Source organism: Amblyomma mixtum, chromosome 2, assembly GCF_055824585.1.
Source record: "Amblyomma mixtum isolate Tamu chromosome 2, ASM5582458v1, whole genome shotgun sequence".
NCBI lineage: Eukaryota > Metazoa > Arthropoda > Arachnida > Ixodida > Ixodidae > Amblyomma > Amblyomma mixtum.
Genome location: NC_143013.1, coordinates 223740172 through 223751893, shown reverse-complemented (window position 1 = coordinate 223751893; position 11722 = coordinate 223740172). Strand labels below are relative to the sequence as shown.

General features: G+C 49.0%; 1 pseudogene; it reads left to right on the top strand.

Annotated features, from left to right (window-relative positions):
• The first annotated feature begins 369 nt into the window (after positions 1–369).
• LOC149362741 (uncharacterized) lies at positions 370–11008 on the top strand (annotated as a pseudogene).
• The last annotated feature ends 714 nt before the right edge of the window (positions 11009–11722 follow it).

Genomic DNA, 11722 nt, shown 5'->3' with positions numbered 1-11722 from the left:
ATCGACTGCAGCCAGGGTACAAGCCTATGAGTAATGAGTATGCCGTGCGATGTGTTGAGCACTGGTGCGAGTACACTCGCATGTACGGTTCGTTCGCAACCCACTGACATCCTTTACACGCTGTGATGAGCATGCATTGTAGTGACCCGCGTGGCCGACATTGGCGAAATGCCGAAGAGGACGAAAGGTCGCTAGCACACACCAGAGAACGCTCGGGACCTTGGCCTCGGCTGGCCGCTGCCACCGCCACTCTGGCGCAATCTCTTCTCCGGCAGCCGTCTAATAAACGTGGCCGCGGCCGCCTCCTGGGCGACCTCCACATCGTGGTGACCCGGCGAACCTCCCCTTCTTCCCAAGCGGCGTTCCAGGATGGCGGGATGGCAGGACCTAGGCTTTTACCCGCCGCTGTCGGCGTTCCGGCGACAAGACACTGGCGGGTGGTTCGCTCAGTTCGAGGCTGCGCTGTGCTAAAATGGGGGCTAGTTGGTTTTGCATCATTGTTAAGCGCGCTACTTTACAACACAATCACACGAAAATGGTACATGAATGGCATCACTATCCAGCCGTTCAAACACGCAGTCTTCAGCGATATCCTCACACCCGACCTCCTGCGTCGACTGACTGCTCTGTCGTGGGCTGCCAGCTATGTCCCGCTGAAGCTCTACGACGCTGCAGACCCGCTTTCAGCCCAGCCAGCATGTGGCCCCGCACTTGCCTCATTGTCGCCCATGCAGCCTTCGTTAGAACGCTTCCCGCCTCGGCAGCTCGCCGCCGCCTCCCCGCCACTCCTGCCCAGCGTCTCCGGACCGGCCGTCCCTCTCGACAATACACCACGTGGGATCAACACGGGCTCTCGAGCCCTTTGGACCGGCCTCCTTGCACTTTTTCCTTGCCGCCCGCGACCCTGTCGAACGATGCCCCTGCTGCGTCTCATTGCAAGAGTTTCAACCCAGACACCAGTTCTGCGCAGTTCCCACCACATCGCCCTTTAAAGACGTTGTCGCCACCGCTTCTTGACGACGAGGAAGGCTCTGCAGCAGCAACGGTGTCGCGGGTTTCGTCATCCCTGCCTGCCCCATCACAACAGCCAACAGCTCTCCAGGCTTCTGCTGTGAGGTTGAAACCGCGGCTAGCGGATGCTAAAGAGCCCTCGGAAAAGACCAAGCCTGCTCGTCACACCCCTCAAAATGCCTGCAAATCACAAAACGTCATCAGGAGCAGGTTGACAAGGTCAAACTGGTTGACAGCAGTAACAAGCATGGCGGTTGCCGCCAGCCCTACTTTGCCTGAAATAGATCCTGAACCGGTGCCAGCGCTTGCTCTCAAGCCCGACCAGGCCACTGATGTGGGTCCTTCTCCCCCCCCCCCCCTTGCCTCGGTGTTAGCATCTTCAAAGAAGCCTGACACCAGTGCCTCGGTCGCCGCCAAAGGCAAGTTGAAGGGGAGACCACCACCCACCTCCTCCCGTCCGCAGCAGATTCAGGTTCCAACCCCACTGCAGCGTCATCAGCCGCCGTCTGGCAAGATGCCTAGGCTGACAAGGCCCGCGGACGTACCCCTGTTTGCTGCCACGGTGCCGCAGCCGCCTCCAATTGCCGCTACCTCACCGGTGTCCCCTTCATGAACGGCTCGACACCAGTAGCCACCCGCCTGGTTGCCGGGCAGCTCGGGCCGGTAGCAGTTGCGCGACCCTCTGGACTCCCGGCACACCTAGCTATCTCTGCTGTGCCACACCCCATGCGCCGTCCGTCAGCTGCTGCACCAGAACCGTCGGCACTGAGCCCGCTTAGCACGCCGACCCACATTACTCGCATGCCACTACGCGTCCCTGGGCCGCAACGCCACAGACAGAACCGCCCGCCGGAGCCTCGCTTTCGGACCCCGGATGCCCTGCACGACTCTTTCGACATATGCCCACTAACTATCTGAGGGGGGGGGGGGGGGGGGGGGGAAGCCCTGTAGTGACCCGCGCGGCCGTCATTGACGAAAAGCCAAAGAGGACGACGGGCCGTTAGCCCGCGCCAGAGAACGCTCGGGACCTTGGCGTCGGCTGGACGCTGCCGCCGCCGCTCTGCCGCAATCTTTTATCCGGCAGCCCTCCAATAAACGTGGCAGCGGTGGCCTTCCGGGTGACCTCGACAACAACTATAGTCTACTCAACTCTACGTGTTTCGTCTCTCGCCTTTCATCATCATCATCATCATCAGCCTGACTACACCCACTGCAGGGCAAAGGCCTCTCCAATTTCTCTCCAATTAACCCTGTCCTTTGTCCGTTGCCGCCACTCTATCCCCGCAAACTTCTTATTCTCTTCCGCCCACCTAACTTAACGCACGAGTTTAACCCATGGTCGTCAAGCATTTGCTTTTTTTCGCCTTTACGGCGAAAAAAAAAAACACATGCTTGACCACCATGTGTTAAACTCGTTCAAACGCACGTCAAACCGATTGCAGCACATATGCGCCACACAGGTGGTACGAGGCTTTCTACTAGTGTGCCATACGATGTATTGAGCGCTGCTGTGAACACACTGGCAAGTATGGGTCGTTCACAACCTACTGACATCCTTTACACGCTGTGATGAAAATACATCTGTAGGCTACTCAACTATACGTGTTTCCGCTCTCCACTTTATGGAAAAAAAAAAGAAATGCCTGACCGCAATGAGTTAAACTAGTTCAAACGCACGTCAAACCGACTGCAGCGTACACGCGCCACAGATATGGTACGAGGCTTTCTAAGAGTACACCATGCGATGTGCCGAGCAACGCTGTGCGCACATTGCCATATAAGGGTCGTCTGCTAGCACACTGACAGCTTTTACACACTGTGAGGAAAATACATCTATCGTGTGCTGAACTGCAGTTATTCCCGCTCTCTCAATTGTGTTAAAGAAAAGGATCCATGAGGGTCGATAGTTACACTGTTTTATATGCACGTCAAACCGACTGCAGCGCACATGCACAACACTCAACCAGTGCCGACATACTAACCGCGACAGAACACGCGTACCTATCACGAATGTCACTTTCTGCTCACAGGACACGCACAAGCGTCGCATGGGCTGATCTTACGATGATAATGCGGCTTGAACTATGTGGCAGAGCAAATACATTATGGAATAAACGATGGTGAAAACATGAAACGGTGAAAACATTTATTCAGAAGGGGAAGGAGGTGTTTGGATCAGCCCGTAAGGGACTGATCCTTACAAAAACTAGGTGGAGGTCCCTAGTTTGGGACCCCAGTGGCGGTAGCCGCCGCCCGGGCGCGCCCGACTAAGGCTTGTTGGGCCTGTAAATCGTGGCAGCCGAGCAGGGTCGCCTCCCAGTCCTCCCGGGTTGGGTTGGGGATGGGGGGAATGGCCGGGTTGGAGGGGCAGGCCCACACCATGTGATAGGTGTCCGAAGACACCGCACTACAGTGCGGGCAGTTGCCGCTAAAGAAGGGGTCGAAATGTTTTAGGGCTGCTGGGCACAGCAATGGCGGCGCGCAGAGATCGCAATGACACTGGCATATAAATCTTTAGAACCGGAACCGGAAGTAGATGGCAGGCGATTTTCTCGTGATTATTTGGGGCTGACTTCGGAAGCGCACCTCACCCATTGTTCCGCTTAATTATCCATAGTGTCCACCTCCCTCTAGACAGCCGTTGCTCACGATGTGCGGTTGGAAGGCCCGCGAGGATAGCTCAGTGCAGTTTTTTTACTGAGTAAATTTACATCCTGTGGCTCTTATTGGGTATGTCGGTGTTTGTTCGTCAGCAAAAAAACATCTATTGCTAAAAAAATTCACTTAAGATTATCATGTAGTCAGTGTCAATGTATACGTAATGTATACTTCGAAACTGATCACATGATGATCGTTTAAAAGTCAATGATGATGGTACAGCGTTGCCTCTTAGGTCATCTCCTAAACACCTTTTGTCGACACATCAAAATTCACTGGCGAAACCAGCCGATCATGGGGACACCTGCGTTTTGTTTTTCGCTTTTTCTATAGCTTACCACCGCCCCATTTTTAGAAAAAATAGTGCCTTTGCGGCTAAAATGCGGTATTACATCGACACAGGAAAATTTAATTTGATATCCTTTAAGGCCAAGAATGCATCTGATGCCCTTGCATCTTAGCCATGGCAGGTGGCTTTGGAAACGGTGGGTTGTTATCTGACGTTAGTCACAAAAAAAGTCACAGGATGGTTACGAGTGTGTAACGTAAATGTTTCAGTGTTAGCTCTCGGGTGACAGCAAATAGTTTTTCACTAAGCTGCACTGTTTCACAGCGACAGCGGCGAAGCGTGATACTTTCCTCTGTTTTGCGTCGTAGTAATACTACTAGTAGTCGTAGTAGTAGGCATAAAAGGTGTGTGCTTTGCCGTTAGAGCCACCTATGCGGTGGTCACCATGCCAGAAGAAGGGTATGACCAGAGAGGAGGAATACGTAACCAGTGGTTGTTTACTACAGGAACCAACCAGAGGGTGCTTGCCTTAAAAGGAGGAAGGCATTGCCGGAGCAAAATAATCATCAAGCGGCGTATGGTTAGCATCCAAGGAGAAAAGTGTGGCGAGCCTCCTTCCAATTCTGACTTATTCGCGGAGCCCTACCTTTTATTAAAATGAATAGTCCGTAAGATGGTTTTGCTAAAATATCAGACCTTGCCGGTGGTGTTGGCAATAACGAATAGTACACGTTACCCCGCCAGCATCGCCAATCATTATCAGTGAAACATAGGCGCAAGATGTAGAGTGCGCATACCGAATGCGGGGGTATAAACTAGGTTTTGGACGCAGTCGTTTGCGCGCATAGTAAGAAAGTGTAAGCTGCGCTCATAACTGTAAGACGAACTGCGCCACCTCATTTTCCGGCCAGAGCAGTCACATAGTTTGAGCCGTGAAGTTCTCAATGACGTAGATGCCACCTCGTCTGACTGTGTTCAGTTTATTCAACTACATATCTGTGCGCACACGAGAGGTAAGCATTACGACGATGCGAGGCGGTTTGCCATCCTTTCGTTGCAGTGGTTGGATTGCTGCGACAATGTTCACTAGTGACGAACTAACACTGCCCTTGCCAGTGAAGGACTTCAGAGTAGCCATGATTTCCTTACTGATGAGCGGGAATTCTAACATTTTGCGGCGAGAACAGACCTCCACGAGGCAGCGCATCAACAGCAGCGCCAAGACCAGCAAATGACACAGGCTCCTGCGGGAAAAAGCTGTTGAACCCTTGAAATCCTTTCATTCCAGCGACCTGCGTAGTTGGGACCGGCCAGGCGTCCTGCATGCAGCCACGTTTACCTGAGAGAAGCTCCGCCGATGCCGAAATGCTTTCATAAATTTATGATGACGTTCTAGGCTTACTTGGACCTGTCTTGTACACGTTTCAGAAAATAGGTAGCCGATTACAATTACGGTTACTCCATCTGAAATGTAACTAGTTACAGTGGTCAAATACCACCCCAGGAAAGTAACTTAATAATCACCGAACAGTAATTGATTACTGTTGTGTTACCTTTCTTCGAACTTTAGTGTAATACCACGAACTCGCTCAAACTAGAAAAAACTAGTGCGGCTTGCTTAATATTTTTTTGCACTTTGTTATATTTCAGCAGCAGTTGTTTTTCAAAATTGTCATCACTGATTTTGCAACGTTTCGTCGTGAAGGCATCAGTCGCTATATTTAACGCTTTAGCAGTAGACGCTGGATGGTAAGACGTTACGTAACAGCTCGTAGTTGGGCAATGCTTCGATGCCATTTGCTGCGTCCTCTATGAAGCGCCGCGTTCCGTTGCGATCAATTTATGGGCATACTTTAATTCTATCTAGAATCCACAGCGATCAGCTTCAATGATCAGTTTTATGTACAGAAGTCCAGAATGTGTACATGCTCCTCAGTTGCTCCAGCACTGTGTGAAATACCGGGTGTTTTTTTTAGAAGGTCCAAAATTTTTAAAGAAAGGTAAATTCCTTTAGATTTATTTTAACCCTGGGGCTATACTGAGGGCTACGGCGGACACTAGGTAAGAGGCAAACTACTTTAATTAGTTCGCTGATTAACTGATTACGTTAATTAACATTTATAATTTTTATTTTAGGGGATATGTTGTATTAGCAGAATTGGAGATCGTCTTCCAAACAGTCCAGCCAAGAAAAAAGATTGTCATGAAAAAATTTTTTGCGCGCCTAACGAAGCGAGAAAAAGTCACCCTGGTAGGCAGCTTCACACTGTAACACAGCGTCTGTGAGCGCCTGTGACGTAGCTCGCTCCGCCCTGCACTTTGTGTCAGTGCGTTTTTGTTCGAGAGCGGCATTCCGTGAGGCCGCGGAGCGAAGCGAGATAAGCAGTGATAGCGCAGGCCGCCAGTCCGAGACGCGTGACGCAAAGCGCAGGGCGGAGTGAACTACGTCAGAGGCGCTCCCGCCGCTGGTTACGGTGTGAAGATGCCTACCAGGGTGACTTCTTCGCGCCTCGTAACGTGCGTGAAAAATTTTTAATGAAAATTGTTTTTTCTCGGTTGGACTGCTTAGAGGAGGATCTCCAATTCTGCGAATACAACATATCCCCTAAAACAAAAATTAGAAAAGTTATTTAACATATTTAGTTAATCAGCGAACTAATTAAAGCAGTTTTCCTCTTGCCTGGCGCCCGCCGTAGCCTCCAGTATAGCCCCAGTGCTAAAATAAATCTAAAGCAATTTACCTTTCTTTAAAAATTTTGGACCTTCTAAAAAAAAACACCCGGTATATGTGCTAGCGATGGACCAAGGAATTCAAGAAAACGTTAGTGGCCTGCATGTGAGGAGGGTGTACCACTGCGCTGATGATTACTTTGCCTTTTTACAAGAGGTGCAACCTAACAGCATGGTGTCTACCACTGTAGAAATCCTATGTATCTACAGGACTTGATGTGTAGTGCAACGGCGCAACGGCACGAAGTCACAGGGAGAGAAGTGATGAGACACAGCGCTGTCTCATCCCCACTCTTCCGATTGCCTCGTGCCGTTGCCCTGTTGCACCACAAATCATGTCTCAAAAACTGGCCCATCAGTTCATGTTGTTGTAAATCTACAGAACATTGCCAGGAGGACTCAAGTTTGTCTATGAGTTTCCTGTTTACAACGTGATGCAGTTTTTAGATGGCCTCGTCAAGTTCTCTGAGTCACATGTCTGCTGGATGTAGTTACCCAGGTCCAGGAATAGTGCGGTACCTTTCGATAGCGCTCATTGTAAGCTGATAAAAGGGCTGTAGCTGGCAATAATCTTCAGGCAGCACTCAATAAATCTTGCCCGCACCTTTTACGTGAAAGCTGTGATGACCATGTGGCTCGCCTAATTAGTGATGATTATCGAAGTGCATTTATTTTTTAAAGAAGTTTAAAAAGCCTTCTATACAAAATAACACACAGACAGAAGAGCGAAGCATGAAGCGAAAAGACTGGTTATTCCGTGTTTTCACACGCTGCCGCACAATATTAAAAAGATGGCAAATAGTTCTCACATTTTCGCGGTCTTCTATGCCCCCTGCAAGCTTGGCAAAGTCTGTGCAATGCATGGTGGTCGAAAGTACGAGTCATGCTGTGGGAAGCACGTCAATAAGTGGGCAAAATAAGATCCCAGTTAGCTGCAATAGCGTTTAAATTGGAGAAACGGAAAGATGCTATAACGATAGGGCCAGAGAAAACCAATTTAGAGGAAAAAATAAACGCGGCGGTTTCTTGGCATGCCATTGTGAGATGTGTGGTTGTAAACGACGCTTGAATTAAAATAAGTTTATTGCAGTTGCCGAAGACAAAATGGACCGGGAGATATCCAAGCTCTTTTTTTATTTCTCACGCAAGAGAGACCTGTGCCAGAAAACTTTCGGTTTCACTCCTTGATGAAGCGCTGCGATTTATAAACGGACACGTGCAGGCTCTTTCAATTTCTATGGAAAATGATTACTGCCGTCTTTCCTGCGATTTTCGTATGTCTTGATTACCCTTTATCTGGGACCGCTTTTTTATTTTTGACACTGCTTTGCTACGAATGGTTTGAACTGTCTACTACACTGCGCGGTGGATCAGTGGTTATGACGCTCGATTGCCGATCCGAAAGATGCGGGTTAGATTCCGACCACGACGGCCGAATTTCAATGGAGACGAAGTTCTAGGGGCCCGTGTATTGTGCCATGTCAGTGCATGTTAAAGAACCCCAGGTGGTCGAAATTTCCGGAGCCCTTCACTATGGCGTCCCTCACAGTCAGAGTCGCTTTAGGACGTTAAACAGCCATAACCAAACCAAAACAACTCTCTACACTTCTTCGTTGTTTCCGCCTTTTCTGCTTTTCTTTTCTGACGAAACGTGATTAAGAGATGTACAACTCTTCGTTGATAAAAACAGGTTTGTTGTTGTATATCCAAGGTTATAAGCCCGTTTTATATCGAGTTTTTTTTTAATTTTTTTTGTGCTGTTTAAAACTGTGACGCATGCTGTTAATAAGCAATGACCATACGGAGATATAATGCTCATCGCTTTATCATGTGATTGACGTTTTCCACGGTTGATGAGGGGCAGAAAAGGAATTTTAATAAGAGAAAAGGAGGAGAGGCCGGCCGTGCTTAAAATACAGCGCGGTGTGTCAGGTGTTACAGGGTCTCATAAAACTGTACATTGCCTTCTTTGAGCGAAATATTTGCCCATTTTCAACTTAGTGTGTAACGTAGCACGCCGAAATTGCTGTTTCCGCCCTGTGTGTATAGATATACCGGGTGATTTTTTTAGAAGGTCCAAAATTAAAAAAAAAGGTAAATTGCTTTAGATTTATTTTAACACTGGGGCTATACTCGAGGCTACGGCGGGCGCCAGGCAAGAGGAAAACTGCTTTAATTAGTTTGCTGATTAACTAAATATGTTAATTAACTTTTCTAATTTTTGTTTTAGGGGATATGTTGTATTCGCAGAATTGGAGATCGTCCTCTAAACAGTCCAACCGAGAAAAAAAACAATTTTCATTAAAAATTTTTCACGCACGTTACGAGGCGCGAAAAAGTCACCCTGGTAGGCATCTTCACACCGTAACGCAGCGGCGCGAGCGCCTCTGACGTAGTTCACTCCGCCCTGCGCTTTGCGTCGCGCGTCCCGGACTGGCGGCCTGCGCTATCGCTGCTTATCTCGCTTCGCTCCGCGGCCTCACGGAATGCCGCGCTGGAACAAAAACGCATTGACACAAAGTGCAGGGCGGAGCGAGCTACGTCACAGGCGCTCACAGACGCTGTGTCACAGTGTGAAGCTGCCTACCAGGGTGACTTTTTCTCGCTTCGTAACGCGCGCAAAAACTTTCTTCATGAAAATCTTTTTTCTTGGCTGGACTGTTGGGAAGACGATCTCCAATACTGCTAATACAACATATCCCTTAAAATAAAAATTATAAAAGTTAATTAACGTATTCAGTTAATCAGCGAACTAATTAAAGTAGTTTGCCTCTTACCTGGTGTCCGCCGTAGCCCTCAGTATAGCCCCAGGGTTAAAATAAATCTAAAGGAATTTACCTTTCTTTAAAAATTTTGGACCTTCTAAAAAAAAACACCCGGTATATCGCGGCATTGCTTAGCTCCTTTTGCATAACATTTATTCCATTGCTGTCTCATCTAGATTGCATATTGAATTAAACGCACATTTTAAAAGGGATAACGAGCGAAAACTGCACGTGGACACCACACAATGCGACTCTATATTTCACATCGCTATATTCAGCTTCAGTGATAAATTATAGTCTGATTAATTAGTTCAGTACAAACGGTGACTGTGAAGTATTTTGAGTTGTTATACGTACGCATATATATATATGCCATGCCAAACTCTTCAAAAATGAAAGACGCCTTAGTGTACGCGTTTCAATTCGGCCCGGTATTACTTAAATTGTGCATTGGTTTTGCGCATCTCTCCGCTTCCTCTCGATGTACTATCGTGAGCAATATGAGCAGGAACACAGGAGTGCGTGCCCGATAGCCTCGAACCCTGCTGGCAGCGAAACGCGGCGGCCGCTGTACAAAACAAGGTGGAAAGGGCGCCGCCGTTCCGCTAACTGCTGGCACTCCCGCCTCGCTAACGTTGCTGCGAAACGGCAGCTGATTGCGTGTCAGCGGCTGCTAGCGATTATAAGACAATCATGGCACGCAGAACGTGGCAATGTGTCGCGTGCAGTCGTGCGAAAAATTCTTCTCGCTCTCTCTATTTCTATGATATGCTCTGGACGTATGCCAGTGATCATGCACCGATACTGTAGCGCCTGTAATAGCGGTCACGCCCAAGAAAAAGCAACATTGTTTTCTGATACGTGTTTTGCTGCATCCCTGTTTTTCTGAACGGAGAAAAGTTGCATGCAGCAGTGGGTTGAAATGTTTTATTGGACGCTCGCCAAATGGTAACAAAATTTGATTGGTTTGGTTTATCGAGGTTTAACGTCTCAAAGCAACTCAGGGTATGAGGGACGCCGTAGTGAAGGGCTCCAAGAATTTCGACCACCTGGGGTTCTTCAGCATGCACTGACGTCACACAGCACACGGGCCTCTAGAATTTCGCCTTCATCGAAATTCATCCACCGCGGCCGGGATTGAACCCGCGTCTTTCGGGTCAGCAGCCGAGTGCCGTAACCACTGAGCCACCGCGGTGGGGCGTAACAAAATTTGATTGCACACAAAAAGTACCCCAATATATTAGTATTAGCTTGAGCTTTTCTGGCACGTTTGGTGAGTTAATAACGGGTAATGGCTCCGCCGGCTTGAATAACGGCCTCCATTCTTTCTGGCAAAGATCCGTAGAGAGCTTCGATGAAGGCTGTGTCACTTTGAAGATGTTGCCACTCGTGTTGTACAGCTTCCCACAGTTCATCGGCGGTCGCCAAGTCCAAGGAGAGCATTGAAAGCTTTGCCTTCATTCGTGTGATATTCATGTCCACACCCTTCACACACCACTCCAGGCTCCTTGCCCCTAATTCGTCTAAAAGACTCGACACCACCTTTGCTGTGTGAACGGGAGAAAAGTCATGTTGGAATAGATAATAAACATCGGGGTGTGGACCATTCAATGCATAGGGGATCATCTCGTGTTCCAGCAGTGTGCAAATACGTAGCACTTCTAAATCTCCCAGGGATTCTTACAAGGGGACTTAGGCCTTCACACAATAGCCTGATGTGCGTCCACTTGCGGCCACCTCCTTGATGTTCTGAGGACAGAAGCGTGTGTTCTCCATGCGCCATACTCTCTTCTGCTGGTCCCAGAGAGTCGAGAAAGTAGATTCGTCGGAGAAGATTACATATTTCCAGTCCTCCACTCTCCTGCTACGGTGATCGACAGCGAACTTCAGGCGAGCAGTTTTGTTGGCTACTGTTAGAAGGGGCTTCTGAGCGGCGATGGGACTTCTGAGTGCGGCTTCCCTTAGCCGTCGCCGCACCGTGCTGTCGCTTACATGTTCCAGGCCGAGAGCACTGCGCACGTCCTTCGCACTCTGAAAGGGCTTCTCGTTGACTGCAGCAACAATCTGTAGGCCTTGATCCATCGATATACCACGGGGTCGCCTTTTGTGCGGCGCATCCTCAATGCGTCCTTCATCTCGATACGCTTGCACTATCCTGTTCACAGTCTTCAACTGGCAGCCTCTCAAGACAGCAATATTCCGCTGAGAGTAACCTTTCTTAGACAGTTCAACGACTTCTTCCCTCTTACTCAAAGGCACTCGAGACATC